Below are 18,099 nucleotides of genomic sequence, written 5' to 3' on the forward strand. Positions count from 1 at the left end.
CAAGCGATCTCCAACATTGTATCGACATAATGCACGTTGAGGCTCCCTCATCAATTACAGTCCGATGAATAGGCCTGTTTTTTACTATCACTGGGATCTGGAAAGCCATTTGATGAGGGAGACATGGTGTACTATTTTCTAGATCGAAAATTATAAGGTTCAGGTCCTAAACGTCAACAGCTCCTATAGCCAACAAAAGTAATTTACGTTGTGCTGGACATGATTGCAGCACTTCCAAAGCCAACATTGCTGAGGGTGAAACAGCCAAATCCTCAACAATGTTATAGTTCTAAGCCGCTCTCGCATGTGGATTGAAAGCTGACTTTCGAAGTATACCCTTAGCGGGTGGTTTGATTGCCAAGTCTAGATTAGGTTTCTCGATCTGTAGTGGATCAAAACCGGGAGTTGAGGTTGATGGATTAGAATGAGAAGATTCTGCTTCTTTACCATCAACAGGACTTTTACTGCCATAATCTTGCGATCGAGTCGCAATCTTTACATGGGACATCATCAATATGGGTTCTTCATTGGCACTCGAGGAAGAACCTATCATCTTGCTGTCTTGACTTGGAAATGGATCCTTCAAAGCAACAGGAGTTTGGGAACCTTTGACGATCTTCGCAACCTCTGCTCAATGAGGGCAGTCTCTTGTAAAATGTTCTTCATCACAAATGAGACATGGATAACGAGGTTTGCGCTTTTCATCATTGGATTCTGCCTTTTCAGGTTTCTCCTTTGAACTTTTGTCCGTTTTATTCTTCTTCTTTCCTTTCTTCTTCCCACCGGATTTTGATTTAGCTGTAGATGACTCTACAATGTGAATATCGGCGAAAATCTCTGCAGAAGAATCTCCTGTTGGGGAATCAGGCAAGGTTATAATAAGAGAAGAATTCTTGGAGAATTTCTTCTTACCTTTAGTGTTAATCGTGCCAATCATACCGTCAGCGGCATGAGATCCCGAAGGAGCTGCAGCGATTTGATTTGACTTGGGAAGATCGGGGATCTTTTCGTGTAACGTACCTGACTGAGTATAGACCAAGTCAAGGTACTGTGCTTGAGAAATGACTTGCTCCTCAGTAACCACTCTGGCTTTAGCAACATCTTCAGTGATCTTTGGCAACAAAGATTTTACAAACCACTCGGCCAAGATTTGATCTGGAATAAATACCTTCACTAAACAACGTCGACGTCTCCACTCATGAATATGATCTGAAATGTACGTGGATGTTGACTGCTTTAGCGAAGTTAACAATTCCGTGCCATTGTCATATCAGATTGGCAACTGGAAATGAGTTAAAAACGAGGTAGCTAACTGACTAAAATTATAAAAAGTGCCTCGCGGTAACTCAATGTACCACTTGGCCGCGAGACCAATTAGAGTGCGCTAGAAAAGCCTAAGACGGATCGAATCATCTGTGATGGAGTTAGACGCACACCAGAGGTGGTAAGTCATCACATGGTTCGACGGGTCCTCTCCTGATTTACCTTCGAACTTGGGAATGTCACTGGGAAACTTATTCGGCATTGGTGGCCAAAATGGAAGATAATTAATCGGATCGTTCGTTAGGCGCGACAAGTCTGGTAAGTCCAAAGTTGCGATAAACGATAATTGCCGATTAGGATCCCTAAAACTCTGGGTCATGAGACCAGCCCCAAGAGGAGGATATCCGGGATAACTAGGAATATGAATCGCGTTCGGGATATTGTATCCTCCCGGAAAACCGGGATTAACCAGACCATACTGGGGTTGTTGAGGTTGTTGATAAGTGTACCCAGGATACGGTTGATACTGATAAACTGGCTGCTGGACAGCAGGACCGAATTGGTACTGTCCCTGGTACGGTTGATAGGTGAATTGTGGTTGACTTGTGACAATTGTACTTAAACCAGGTTGTCCTACAGGCATCTGAACCGTAGTTTGAATCGTGGATCCAGACGGTGGTAAAGATGTCTAAGGAGTAGATATAGGAACAGTAGAAACTGGAGCTGTCGATACTCCAAAAGTAGGTGGGGTAGATTGAACAGATGTTGCGGCAGTTGCAGCAGTCGTTTGAGATGGAGTACGAGTCGCAGTAGGCCGAGACTGAGAAACTACCGAAGGTACAGAAGTTTGAAAATTAGACTGGACTAGTTGCTGGGGTGTACCAGAAACTAAGGGTTGTCCAGTTTGAGATGACAACTGTACACTTGGATGCAACACTTGTTGGGTTTGCGATGGGTCCCACACTATGTTCATTCCGGGGTACTGACCCGTAACAGGTTGAGAATATTGAGGACCATAACCGGGTTGAGGGTAGGATTGATAATTGAAAGGTACGTTTCCCGTTCCTTGAACATAAGATTGACCTTGGGGTGGTTGGAAACCTTGGTTCGAGTACTGACCTTGGGGTAGATACCCTTGAGGCTCGTACTGATACTGGGGTTGACCTTGAGGTATAAATTGATATTGGGGTTGACCTTGGGGTACATATCGAGTCTGGGGTTGACCTTGAGGAACGTACTGTATCATAGGTACGTACTGTCCTTGAGGTTGCCCCCAAGGCGTTAATTGAGGCTGCCCCCCAGGCGATAACTGGCCACCTTGAGGTTGAGAATTGGGAATAGAACCTGACATCATATGAATGTCTTCTACGCCCAACGGCTTTGTACTATTGTTTCCAGTTAATAACCCTTGCTCAATGGGTTGAGGAGATGCTCCCGAAAAAGTACAAGAAAGTGACTGATACCTAGAGGGAACAGAAGGACCGCCGTACAAAAAAGATTCAGGCGATTGAGTAAACATGGACGACTGACCTGACATATTTACGGGAGTATAAAAACCTCTAGGATGATAAGGAGCATGAGGTGGTGAAAAACTTAACCCTGGGTTTTCCAAATAATTAGTCAAAGAAAGATACCAAGTAGTACTCCTAGGCGGACTGTAAAAAATTGATTCACGCTCCCTTAGATCGAGAACAGGTTGATTTTCAGGGATAGGGATGCCTACTTCCTCTTCCGGAGCAAGTTCTTCAATAGCAATAAGTCCAGAAGGAAGATCTTCGGTAATTACTCTTTCTACCCTAGGTGAATCAGGACCACTAGAAGTTGGAGAGACAAACCCTGATGTTGGAGTAACAGGTTCAGATATCTCAGGTTCTTCACCTATATCACTAGTAGATGAAAAGCTACCAGCAAGTTCGGAAACTGAAATTGATTGCGGATCGTAACCTGTTACTAGAGTTTGGTAATCAGGATGTACAACCAATGAAGACTCTCCTTCTTCAGGTGACCCAACCTTACTACCACTAGGAGTTACGAGGATTTTCAAGCCTTCAAGCTGGCTCGGGACTTCTTCAGGAGGTTGGCCCCGAAGTCTACGGGACTTCCTCAATAAATCAGCCACGGTTACAAACTTAGGAGACTGGCCCCGAAGTCTACAGGACTGTCTTGGTAATTCAGCCACAGTTAAAAACTTTTAACTACTTCACACGCAAACAAAGTAAAATCTCAATGAAAAACACCTAAAGCCTCTAAAGAACTAAACAAATTTGAATCACACGCCTAAAGAATCTAGAGATCAAACACATACAAACAGTAACTTTCCGGACCGAAAACACTAGTTGGTGATGAAATCCAACGTCGCAGAATTCAGTACAGAAATGGCGGTTGGAACAGTTACCCCGGCAACCTGCTTAATGAATAGACTGGACCAAGTTCCTCCACTTAACCGTCTCGAGTGAAGTGAACCCCCCAGAAAATCCAAGTGAGTCTACCCAACATCTGCTCCAGGTACAGCGGGATCTTCCCACCACTGTCACCTTAGGAAGAATCCTAAAGAATATGGCCACTAAGGTTACCAACTGAGACAAATACACCTGGGGGAACAGTCTACGATCCGATACGGACGCAAGGGCAGAGTAGCAAGCTCAATCCCCTTGAAGGCTCCTTGACATAATCCAAGGTTTACCAACAAGTGACCCCAGGCTCCTCGACAATGGTTAATCCGAGGTTTACCGTTTTTAATACGTGAATATCTGGCGTCGTTCCCAATGAGGAAGGATTCATTCCCACACTGGTTCGGACACGATCTCGTGCTTCTCCTTTAAGAGGAGCTTTCCCAGAGCATAAATGCAATAATTGGATTTCTTCCTACCACAAGATACAGCTACTTGTTTGTTTTTACTGTCTTGGAGAGTTAATTACTCTCCTACTCCAAGACACTAGCCTAAGCTAAGTTGGTGTATCAGAGCCCTAGAAATAAAATGTTACTAGGTGAATTTTACTTTAAGCGTTAATTTTAGTGGTTGTTGTTTAAGTCAAGAGGTTGCGGAGATGAACTCGTGGTGTAAAGACTCGACTCGAAATCACTAAAAAGATGCACTTAAGATGATTTAAACAATCTTTTCTCTTCGATGAACTTCTACACTAAGAAAGAGTTTGAGAATGCAAATACTTTGTAAAGACAAATCTTTCTCAATTAAACAAATTTAAAGAAGAGCTTTTTCCTTTCCAAAGCACTCAAAACGAGACATCTAGTTATTTCACAAAAATTTCCCTTTTCTTTTCAAAGCACCCAATCACTACAAAAACAAACTTTTTCCAAAAGAGATTTTTTTATATATTTTGTAAATAAAACACTCAAAACTAATGAAAATGACTAACTTTGAGAGCTACAAACTATAAAAAGCTACTTGAAGTCAAAGCCTACTAAAAGTCTTTTTGAGGATGTTTTACTTAGCTAAATGTGAGCTAAGGACTAATTTATGCAGAATCACAATTAGTCAAAAAACAACCAATCTTTCGTTTTTCTTTTTTAAAAATGAAAATTCCAACTTTCAAATACAAGTTTTTCGAAATTTTGAAATGAGAAAACACAAAGTGGATTCCTCAACAAGGGGAGATTTCATAAATGGTCAGACTCATAAGAAGACTGGTAGACACCAAGGTAATCTGAGGTCCCTACGGCTTCTAAGCTTAGAGCCACTACACAACCAAAAATGAAAAACAAACCCAACAAGCAAAATTCCTAGGAATTCCACCTAAAACCCTAACACTAATGAAATTAAACCAAGGAAAGTTTTTGACAGGGAACAAGCAGGTCTGGGCAATGGCTAAAACCTATAAACAAATTCTAAACTGATAAAAAAGAGAAAAATTTAAAATTTTTCAAATTTTTGACAGGGTACGCAAGCAACCTGTTTACACAGGTGCGTCCACGCTTTGTGTACAAAGGAAAAGTGCGTACAGGTACGCACTGTGCTTAACTCAGAGGGTGCGTACCTCTCCCAAAACTATGAAAAATAAAAACTAACTCAAAATTAACTAAATTCACCCAATCCCACAATCATCAAGTCAAAAACAGAAACAGAAAATACAATTTCTCAGGTCAAAGTATAGACAAGGAAAACAATCAAGTCCCCAGCGGAGTCGCCATTTTGTCGCACGGAATGAGTCGATCTTGCGGACAAGATAGACCTTCCTAGAATCTAAAGAAGACCTAATGACAAGCAAACCAACCAGACACTATCTTTCTCTAAATATGCTTTGATAAACAATAGAAAACAAGTGTTTTTAGGGCCTACCTTTGGTCCAACGCAAGCTTGTGGATGCCCTCGCTCCTTTGATCCAAATGAGCTCCTTATCGCGAATTTGCAAACACAAACAAGGCAAACAAATTAAATAGCACCTAAAAAACCAATTGCATAAAACATATTTAACATGAAAGTCAAGGAGTCCATGAAACAAATAACATAAGATACTTGTTGAGAAAAATGAGTTTGATTGTATTAATTTGAAAGAAGAAGAACTTTACAACCTTTGCCTTGACGTTGTACAAGCTCCTCCCAGGGTCCAACAATATGTCTCCTCTACTTTGACAAGTTTCACTCACTCTCCAATGGAACCAAGAGGTATGTGATCTCTCCTCTCAAGCTCAACCAAAGAGTCTTAATTTCACCAGCATTTACCCTCAAAATGTTCAGCTTCTAACCTCTCTAGTCCTCACCCCAATGCCTGTATTTATAGTGCAATGGAGGGAAGTTACTAGGTCCTCCTTCAAAGGGATAAAGCCCTCATTTAAAGGGATAGCTCCTTTAGTCAAGGGATTAGCTCCTTCTCTTTTGGGATGCATGAACCACCTCAGAGCGAACAATCCACGTCAAAATTCCTTCTAGAAAACTCTAGAATTAACCCAAAGTGAGTTTTTTAAGATAAAACTTGCGCCTTTTGACTTTCACAGGGGTCCGCACCTACACCGTTAGGGACAGAGCGGGTAGGTACGCAGCTTTTGTACACAGAAGGTGCGGGACCGCAGGTGACCATGAGAGAAAGTGCGGAACCAGAGTTACATTGATTTTTAATGTCTTTCTCCCACTTCCAAAGCTTGATTTGAAGAGCTGAGGTCTTAGACTTGCTTAGGAGGACAGTACAAGTGATGATAGACCCATACTGACTGTAAATAATCATAGTGACGATATTTTTGTGTAACAGATTGGGACATAGTAAGCATCTTTGGCCTCTATACCCACATGGTTATATGTATCTTTCAACTTAATTTCAATGTTGATTGGCGTGAAGGAACTAAAAGCAACCGTGCCCATAGTAATTGTATTCTCAACTATTTTGTGAGCTTCTCCATGCTTGCCAGTGCTTTGAATGACCCATTGATTAATTGGAAGCAACCATTGTAGAGATGAAGAGCAAGCCTGATATTGGGATTTTTTTTGAGTTCCCCAGAGAGGATATGAGAACCATGGAGTCCTCACATATGATTCCATTAGAGGTTACAATTGTAGATAACAGTTGTTCCTTCAACCTAAGAGGCGCGGAGGAGCAACATATTGCAACAAGAATTACATAGGGTTTCCTAACGTGGTTCTTGAAATGAACATTGTTGAGGTTGTATGAGTTATTTTAATGGGATTAGAGGCTTTCCATGCCAAACTAGGATGAACAGTTCGATGTCCACGTGTATGGCCAATAACTGAAAAATGCTAGTGAGACTTGGGTTATTTAGCTAAATGGGTGGTGGGAAATGTGCATCGAGGTTGAAAAGGAAATCTAATTTTGCATTATATGTTTGAACTAGAATTCTTAATTGAACCTGATTACATATGGGTGTAGGAGTCATAATCGACCATTTTTCATCCTAGTATTTCACCATCTGAGAAAAGTAATCACGTCACTTTAAACTGTGGGTCAAGGAAATTTTTGTCCCACATTAATCAAACCTCAAGACAAAGACGTTAGATCAATTAGGATCACAAACTTTTTAATTTACCAACTTTCAATCACCCTTGATGGACTCAGATTTTGAATCAACTCTTTTTTCTCCTTCTTCGGGGATTTATTTTGACAGCTACTATTATAGGTGAATCACGTTGATCTAATTTTGACATCTGTTATTATAGGTGAATAATGTCGCCTCAAAACATTTAACTTATAACCTTGTAATCACATTTGATTTAAAAAAAACACCCATTCACATCGTTACTCTAACACGTTGAACATAGAACTTGTAATCACATAATTGTTCTTGAATCCCAAGCCTCTTCTCTGATCATTTGAGCATGCCATTCTATGTCCTGTGCTAACTCGAATATGAATGATTTACCACCATAGGTTTCCACAAAGGCGAGAACTATATATTTATGTTTAATATTTTCTTAGGTATAATGGAACTAGAGTCTCAACTCGGGGAGAGCTAAATGGATTTCAAACCTTGTTGGAAATTATTTTGCCACTTCCTGCTCCAGTCCATTACAACAGTGCAGACAAGTAAAAGATCAGAAAGCTAGTTTTTTTGCATCAACCAAAAGCTTCGAACAAGCAACATTAACAAATGATAAGAAAAAATTGTCCTTTTAGAATGCAATTTCTATATTAAACAAGAATATGTGAATGTAAGATATCTTAACTGAATTTTTTGTTGTTGCAAATAAACTTCCATGAATAAGAAAAAAATGGAGGGGACGAACAAAATCAATTTGCTTAATGACAACTGCAAAATGTGAAGTTTGGTTACTTTAAATTTCAAAGATTAGGAGACTACCTTTCCCATTGCTGAAATTAGAGTTCACCATCCATTTTTTTAAATGCTACTCAAAAACATAAAATCCAAAAATATTGGCCATTGTACATTACTGAAAGCATGCACTTCATTTCCATGCAACATCACATATCAAGGAGTTCCATTTCCTATTATAAACAACTGTTATCAAAATCCCTATGGTAAATACAGGATCAAGGTAATTTCCCTTGTTCCTACCAAAAATGTTCAAATACAAATATACAAAACTGACATTGTCCCCAATGTCTAATCCAAATCAAAATTATGGTTACTTGCATAAATTCAACAAAAGTTTACATGTTTTACGAGGCAGGCTACAAGCCCCTTGAAAAGTTGAAATGGAAAGTGGACCATCGGTTTGATAAGTGACAGAGAGGAAAATTTCTTAACGTCAGCCACCTGAGTCTGGATAATAAAAAATTAAGAATGGGTGCTTCCACAAAGTCCACAAAATTGTAAATCTTTTGGGGGGCCAAGTGACATGTTATTTGCATAGTGGGAATGTTGGGTCCCTATAATACTAGTAATTACCCCATTACTATTGTAGCTATACCTCTTATTAATATTGTTGTGCCCCTATTGCCCCCATATTGTTATTACTGTGCCCCATAGAATCCCTCTATTGTTATTTTTGTGGCTTTATATTATTATTGTTAGGTTGGCTGGGTTATATTGTGACTCCTTAGACTCCTATATATAGAAAGGAGGTTTTCTCATTTGTATCATCCAAGAATTGTTCATTTATTTAATGTAAAGGAGGTTTCCCCCTCGAAGAGGCTAAATTCTAAGGCGTTGATCTATCTTTTCTATCTTTTCTTGAGCTGGTTTCATAACATTTAGTATCGGAGCCTTGGATTCTAGGGTTTCACTGCTCCCAAGAGGTCATCGTGGAATTTTCACTATAACTTTTTTTCTACGACATTTCAGAAGCTAAAAACAAAACCCATTTGAGAAGACGTCGTGCTGAATCTCGCGTCCAAATTTCAGAACTTTTCACGCTATATTTGCTGAGATATGATCTGAGGAAGTTGGTCTTCTTACAGACTCCTGAATTACATTCCAAACATGTGACCTGGGGAAAATCGTCATAACTTTCTTTCTCAGCATCGGATTGAAATTTTGTAAGAAGTTACAGAAAGAGGACGGACTGTAGTTTCTTTTATATATTTTTTTAGAGCCAAAGGTTAAAACAGTGATTCGTGGCACGTCGTACAAGTTGGCTCTATTGAACTAGTCTATAAGCAGGTCACTGTGGGAGATTTTGCATAACTCTTCCTTGGAGAATCCAATTTGGATCAGACTAGTGGCATTGAAAAGAGGGCGTAGAATGATACTACAGGTCACAATTTTAGAATTGGATGATCCAAAATTACAGAGATACATTAGATTCAATATCATGCTTCTACGAAGTGAAAAAAGGTGTGTAGTTTTTTTTAAATTTTTGCGTAAGCTTGGTTTGAAGGAAATCAAAGGGCATAGTAAAGCATTATTATCGGTAACTGATGCCCCGAGGAAAGAAAATGCAAACACCTAGTAAGGAACGTGAAAGCTCTAGCATGACTCATGAAGAAGAGGAAGAAATGCTACATGATATATCAAAATTACAAGAGCAAGTGCAACAAATGTCACGCTCACAAAAGCTAACAGAAGCTAAGATAAATGGCGTGGAATCTAAGATACATGGCGTGGAATCTAAGATAAAGGGCACGGAAGCTAAGATGGATGATTCGAAGACAGATTTGAAGAGAGACATGGCATATTTGAAGACAGATTTGAAGACAGACATGGCAGATTTGAAGACAGATTTGACAAATTTTCTACAAGAAATACTTACTAATGGTGAAAAGGTTGTAAAGGAAACTCATGATGCAAACAAAAAAAATGTTAATCATGAGTCCATAGACTCTAATTTTGGATCGAAGACCAACCATATTCCAAAAATCGATATGAGGAAGTTTGATGGCAAGGATCCCGCAACATGGATATTACAGATGGAGCAATTTTTCGATCTCAATAATGTGAAAAACACACAAAAGGTACGTATGGCAACTTTATATTTGGAACCAAATCAGCTTGTATGGTATCAATGGCTTTTCTCTCTTAATAAATTTATCACTTGGGCAATTTTTACGGAAGAATTGATAGCACATTATGAGGATACAAAAAGCAACACTTTTTTTAGCCAATTGATAAGTCTCAAACAGAAGGGTTCAATAATGGAGCACATTGAGTAGTTCCAAAAATTGAACATAAGGGTAAAAGATATTCCAGAGGAGCATAGGATTGATGTGTTCATAGGGTCTTTAAAGGATAATATCCAACATGATGTTCGCCTTTGGGAACCTGATTCATTAGAGAAGGCATTCAGGTTAGCAAGAAAAATGGAAAGCAAAATTATGGCAACCAGGAAGCATACCACTCACAACTATAAAGACGGAAGTGTTGTTGCCCCTAGTTTTCCACAACCTATAAGGTTGACACCTCAACAATTGGAAGAAAAAAGAGCAAAAGGGCTTTTTTACAATTGTGATAGCAAATACACTAAAGGTCATAAGTGTGCTGAGAAGAAATTATTCTACATAGATTGTGAAGAGGACGAAGAAAAGGAGCAAGAAAGGTCAAAAGAAGAGGATATACTCCAGGAACAAAGCCTAGATGAAGAACAAATAAATCCGACCATACATTGTAATGCATTGGCGGGAATTACCACTCCTCAAACCATCAAGATAGAAGGACAAATCAAGAAGAAAAAGGTAATAGTGTTGATTGATTCAGGAAGCACCCACAATTTTATTCATTGTAAGGTAGCAAAAGAATTGAATTGCTTCCTATATCCAGCACCAGAGTGTCAAGTGATGATTGCAAATGGAGGAACAATAAATTTCTCTGGAAAGTGCCATAATATCAAGCTATCCATGGGAGAATATGTATTGACTAGCCTAATGATTTCCATTCCAATGGGAGGTGTTGATGTTGTACTAGGAATCCAATGGCTACAATCCTTGGGTACAATAGCTTTTAATTTTCAAGAACTTTTCATCAAATTTTCTATGGAAGGAAAGGAAGTTGAATTAAGGGGTATTGCAGGGAAACCAAGAAAGATAATAAGCTCTAATGGTATGACAAAGCTTCTAAAAAAGGAACAAAGAGGTGTAATTGCACAATTATGTTCGCTAGATGTTTCCACATTGGAATCATCTATTTCTCCAGATCTCCAAAAAGTCCTGGACAATCATTCCAAGGTATTTGAGACTCCCAAAGGTCTCCCACCTATGCGTGATCATGATCATGCTATTCATCTGATTCCAGGAAGTGTTCCTCCAAACATCAGGCCATACAGATATCCCTATGTCCAAAAGAGTGAAATTGAACGTATGGTTGCAGAAATGCTAGAGGCTGGTATAATTCAACTGAGTCAAAGTTCTTTCTCTGCCCTAGTAGTATTGGTTCACAAGAAGGATGGATCATGGCGCATGTGTCCGGATTATAGGGAGCTCAACAAGCTCACTATTAAAGATAAGTTCCCCATTCCTATCATTGATGAATTACTGGATGAATTGCATGGATCAATTTACTTCACCAAGTTGGATCTTCATTCAGGATATCATCAAATCAGAATGAAGACTGAAGACATTCCAAAAACAGCATTTAGAAATCATGAGGGTCATTATGAATTTTTGGTCATGCCTTTTGGCCTTACCAATGCACCTTCAACATTTCAAGGTTTGATGAATTCAATTTTCAAACCATTCCTTAGAAAATTTGTGTTAGTATTTTTTGATGATATACTAATCTACAGCAAGTCGTGGAAGGATCATGTTGAACATGTTGACAGGGTGCTACAACTATTGGAGGAGAAACAATTATATGCAAAAAGATCCAAATGTTTCTTTGGAGTCCAGGAGGTGGAATATCTGGGTCATATTGTATCTCATGAAGGAGTTAAGGTAGACCTTAGCAAAATTAAAGCCATTAAGGAATGGAAAATTCCCACATCCATAAAGCATCTGCGAGGATTTCTCGGGTTGACAGGGTATTATCGCAAGTTTGTTAAGAATTATGGGAGAATAGCAGCACCTCTAACAACATTATTGAAGAAAGATGCATTTTCATGGACTCCGGAAGCAACAAAGGCCTTTGAACATCTTAAAGAGGCAATGTGCCAAGCACCGATCTTAGCTACACCGGACTTCACAAAAACCTTTATTGTGGAATGTGATGCTTCAGGAAATGGAATTGGTGTTGTTCTAATGCAAGATGAAAGACCCATTGCTTTTGAAAGTCGTCCAATCAAGGGAAAGTTTTTAAGCAAAGCTATTTATGAGAAGGAAATGTTGGCAATACTCCATGCACTTAAGAAATGGCAACCCTACCTAATGGGAAGACACTTCAAGGTAAAAACGGATCATGATAGCCTTAAATACTTTTTAGAACAAAGATTATCCTCTGAAGAGCAACAAAAGTGGTTCACAAAGGTGTTGGGTTATGACTTTGAAATCATCTACGAAAAAGGGAAGCAAAATGTGGTGGTAGATGCACTCTCAAGAAAGGATGAGGATGTGGAAGCATTGTTGTGCGCCATTTCTATTATCCAACCAGTTTGGATAAACGAAGCAAGGGAGGAATGGAAGAATGACGAAGAAGTGTGGGCACTTATTCGAAAGTTACAACAAGATTCCAGTACGTCTGATACATTTAGCTGGCAAAATGATTCGTTATGGTACAAAGATCGCTTATACCTATGTAAGAATTCCCAGCTAAAACAAAAGATTCTTATGGAATTGCACACTTCTCCCTTAGGAGGGCACTTAGGATTTTTAAAAACTTACCACAGGGTTAAGAAGGAATTTTATGGGATGGCCTTAAATCAGATATTCAAAAGTTTGTGGCGGGATGTTTGGTTTGCCAACAAAATAAAGTTGAAACAATTAAGACACCGAGTCTATTACAACCTTTATCCATTCCAAGCCAACGTTGGGAGGAGGTTTCAATGGATTTCATCACAGGTTTACCCAAGTCTGAGGGAAAGAGTGTCATCATGGTGGTAGTTGACAGACTTACCAAGTATGCACACTTTTGTGCATTATCACATCCATTTAAGGCCAGTACAGTTTCTACTCCATTTATGGAAACAATTCAAAAGCTACATGGAAACCCAAAGATTATTGTAAGTGACAGAGATCCCATTTTCACTGGAAATTTTTGGACAAAATTATTTTCTTGTCTTGGTACCTAGTTAGCTCATAGCTCATCTTATCATCCTCAATCTGATGGGAAAACTGAGATAGTAAACAAATGTTTGGAAGGATATCTTCGTTGCTTTGTATCTGATAAACAGACACAATGGGTCAAATGGTTGCCTCTGGCTGAATGGTGGTATAACACTTCCTTCCATACAGCAACAAAAATGACCCCATTTATGGCACTTTATGGGTATCAACCACCATCCATCACATCATATTTAAGAGAAAATTCTAAGGTTTCAGGCAGTGGAACATCACATCTAACATCAACAACAAGTCCTCCAACTCTTAAAGGATAACCTCGTGTTGGCACATAGAATAGAATGAAACAACAGGCAGATCAACATCGCAGTGAAAGAAGTTTTGATGTAGGTGATTGGGTATTCCTACGGCTCCAACCATATAAGCAAATGTCCCTCAAGCAAGCTAAGAAGGATAATAAATTATCACCAAAGTATTATGGTTCGTACAAAGTGTTGCAAAAGATTGGTACTATGGCATACAAATTGGAACTTCCTGCAGCTTCTCGATTGCACCCAGTTTTCCATGTTTCATGTTTAAAGAAGGTTATAGGCGACAAGATCCCAGTTCAAACAATATTTTAAGAACTTGACGAGGAAGGAAAAATTATATTGGAACCGGAAGCAGTCACAGAAACAAGAACTCGACAGCTACGAAATCGATCAATTTCGGAGTATCTTATCAAGTGGAAGAACTTATCTGCTGAAGATTCCACATGGGAGGATGAGAATTTTATACAGAAGTATCCAGAACTACTCAAGCGTTGAGGACAACACTTTTTTGAAGGAGAGGGGCATGTTGGGTCCCTATAATACTAGTGATTACCCCATTACTATTGTAGTTATACCCCTTATTAATATTGTTGTGCCCCTATTGCCCCTATATTGTTATTACTGTGCCCCATAGAATCCCTCTATTTTTATTTTTGTGGCTTTATATTATTATTGTTAGGTCGGCTGGGTTATATTGTGACTCCTTAGACTCCTATATATAGAAAGGAGGTTTTGTCATTTGTATCATCCAAGAATTGTTCATTTATGTAATGTAAAGGAGGTTGCCCCCTCTAAGAGGCTAAATTCTAAGGCGTTGATCTATCTTTTCTATCTTTTCTTGAGCCGGTTTCATAACAAGGAAGGGCCTCTAGGAAAGGGAATCAAAATTTAATGAAAGGTAAATCTTTAAAAGCATGTTAACCACCAAGATTACAGGTAACTACTTTGTTGAGGTTGAAAAAATTTCAAATCTTACAAGGTCAAATAACATGCTACTTGCACAGTGAAGGAAAAACCCACTAAACAATGACTTCATCAAGTGATTAACAGAAAACCCCTATAAAAAGGGATGCTTTTGAAATTAGCAATTGCATTCTTTGTTTCTCAGTATATAACATAATAATTTCCAACAATAATATTATTTTCACTGCTTGGCACAGCTTCATGTAGTTACATCATGAACGATACATTTTAGCTAATGTTCAATGGGTACATCTGGGTATGGGTCAATAAGGGTATGGGTCCATGGGTACACCTGGGTATTGGTGTGAGTGTATATACAAATGTTTTTGAGCTACCCAAGTATACAATTATTTTCCTCTGTAAAGAAGGCCATCACAATGTAGGTTTTGATATAGCCTAGCGGATGAATTGCCTCATGCAACTATGATAATCGAAGATGGATGGGAAGAGAAGGGTCAAGTAGACCAAATAGTGACAATAGTGGGAAAAGCTTAAATTTTCAACTACTTCCCCCAACTGCATGGGGGGGAAGATTGGAACTTGGGATGTAAAGCTATATACTTCAGATAGAAGACAGTGTATTTTTAGGCCTCCCTTTACACCATTAAAAAAATTCAAGACAAACATCTTTCCTATCTTATTTTGAAAAAAAAATCAATAAATAAAATTACTCCCCTAATAGAGAGAAAAAGGAGCACATTAAGATTTCTTAATTTTCCTTCATGAATTCTTGACAAAAAGGAACATAAACCCATATAAGTTTAAGTCTTACATGGTCAAACAACACGATACATGCAGGGTGAAGTAAAAGCGCCTAGGAAGTTACTATAGCAAGTGATCAATGCAAAACCCCTTTCAAAAACACGAAACTTCTAAATTAGTTATTACATTAGCTATTTCTCACAGATAATGTAATAATTTATGATGATAATATTATTTTCACTATTTTGGCACAAATTCATGTATTATCTTGGATGGCACATTTTAGCCGATGTTGCATTTGTTTGGGTACATATGGGTACAAGTGCCTAGGTTTATAGGTGCAATGATGTCCAAATTTGAGCTAAATGCTTATCAAAATTATGAGCTAAATATTTCAGACTTACAACAATATTCCCTTGGAAAGAAGACTATGACTATGTAGGTTCGAGTACAACATAAAGGATAGAAGTACCCCATGCAACTGTGATTGTATCATAGCAGAGAGAGAAGGGGATGTGGAAGATCATTTTGACTGAATTGTGACTATAGTGGGCCTAATTTCAACTATTTCCCTCTAGTTACATGGGCAACGAATGGAACTTGGGTTATAAAGTTAGCAAACAGAACAACTTAACATAATTTAAACAAGAGACTGTATGTTTCATACCTCCATTCACACGCTTAAAAAAATCAAGATGGCCATATTTCCTATCTTATTTGAATAATAATAAAATCATTAGAACAAAATGGTCCCTTCGCAGAGAGAAAAAAGAGAGAATTAAGCATTTTCATACTCCATTACATGAATTTTTGTGGATGTAAGGGAACAAAAAATAATTTAAAAACAAGCAAATAGAAATGATCAAAACATCCTCTACATCACACATATAAAGAAATTGAGTCCTGCAAAAGGAGTTCATTCATTGAACGTAGTAATCTAATTTTCGCATAACCCTGATCCCAATGAATCTCAGAACTATTTAAATCATCATCCTTTAATAATCGAATTGATGTAATCGATTGAAACCCTTAAGTGGGGCGCCAGGGGAACCATTTAATTAGCCATAATAGTTTGAAGCCAAAAATAATACACCTCCTTTAAATTAAACATAATGGAGCTATTTGATTTCATTTCCATCTCACAGATTAAGAAAACTAGAACAAACTATGCATTTTCGAAAAAATTGGGGAATGGTGCTAAAACGTTACATGCCAGGACTAGATGAAGAAAAAATGAGTGAAATGTATTTAATAAGTCATTTGATAACAAAAGAAACCGCTTAAAATGGCAATAACAAGCATCAAATATGGCCATCATCAGTCAGTAAATGAACCTTAGTCTACACTACAGATGTTACAGCCTGTGACCTACTAGTTCAATTTCCATTTATGTGGAAGCAGACTAAGAGGGCTTCACTCCAGGTTGAAGGCCCTATGGAGAGGAAGGTCACATGGTAGGAGATGCCATCATTAGCTTATCGTGTCCGGAGTTTATAATGAGGATTTGACAACACTGCAAATATGCTTGTAGATGTTATTAATTAGCTTAGAGTTAATTTTATCTTTAATTTTGGAATTATTAGATATTTAAATTTAATTAATTAAATTTAATTGTGAAAATTTAGTTTCTTTAAGAATATTAGACGCTAATAAATTTTTTATAATTAAAATAAAATAGCGAAATTTAAATAATCATTTACGTTTATATCTTTTTTATAAAATATTAAAATAGGATATTTAATAAATTGTTTATATTAATAAGAGTTATTATGTTATATAGTTTAATGATGATGATAATGATTAAGTCTACTAAGATTAATGTGGTCTATCATACTTTAAAATAAGAGATTAATTGTCAATCTTTAATATTTTATTTCTATGATCAAGAAGAAGGGAAAGAAACATTCCTAGATCACTATAGTTTTACTAAACAAGTTAAGAAGTTTGGTAGTGTGGAAAATGCTTTGGAAATGAGAACGAATGTGAGTAAGAGTCACGAAATCCAAGAAAAAGTGGTTTTAATCTTCAACCCTATTAGTATCACAAAGGTGACAGATTCTTTCATCCCAAGGCATTTTGGGAATATAGATCAATGTATGATTTCACTTCCAAGTGCATGAGCGTTAGTTCTTATATTCACAATGCTCATTTTATTCTTAGAACTAATCAAAACAAAAGTTTAGAAAAAATATTTATTTAGAAGTTTGGAGACATATAATGAATAATTAAATATAATATGATCAAGTATATTGTATAAAAAACAAGAGTGATAGTAGCATAGTCCCTCCCTATTTTGATAGTTATTGGTATTGCATTTTTGTACTTCCGAAATAAATGTTATTAAGCACTTGAACGATGTATTTATTACACGTTGATTCCCCAAAACGGGTAATTGATTGATTTTATGTGACATTTCGCCAAAATGTTTTTACGGAATGGTGTAATGTGCGAAAGAAGCGTGCGGAAGGGGAATGTGTGTGAAGGTGTGAAAGTGGGGGAATAGAGGCTCTCAAACTTTGTGAAGTAGTTCTCAAAAGAACCATAGATGACCTATACAGGGGATCTTAGGCCTCTATGGGGGATCTTTAGTTTGATTAGTATGTTTTACATAGTAAGAATGGGTCTTAGGCTTGCACTATGGAAAAGGGATGAAAACAACGACCAATCCTAAAATGAAACTTCTTTGGCTTACACTGCATCGAAAAGACCATAAAAAACAATATAATCCTCTTTGAGGGATTTTAAGTCTCCATCTAAGATAAGGGTTCCATTATGAGGTTTTTCACATCATATATGGGAGTTAGGGCATATATCTTTGCTAAGGAATGAAAAAGGGCCTTAGGCCTAAAAC

The 18,099-nt window shown here is 37.8% G+C and overlaps 1 pseudogene; it reads right to left on the reverse strand.

The window, feature by feature from the left end:
• Positions 1-18,099, reverse strand: part of LOC149212096 (uncharacterized) — a 58,889-nt pseudogene that overhangs the window by 15,086 nt on the left and 25,704 nt on the right.

The sequence above is a fragment of the Pinus tabuliformis genome, chromosome 1_1 (assembly GCF_031772625.1).
Source record: "Pinus tabuliformis cultivar Carrire ecotype Pingquan chromosome 1_1, CPIR1, whole genome shotgun sequence".
In the NCBI taxonomy this organism is placed as follows: domain Eukaryota; kingdom Viridiplantae; phylum Streptophyta; class Pinopsida; order Pinales; family Pinaceae; genus Pinus; species Pinus tabuliformis.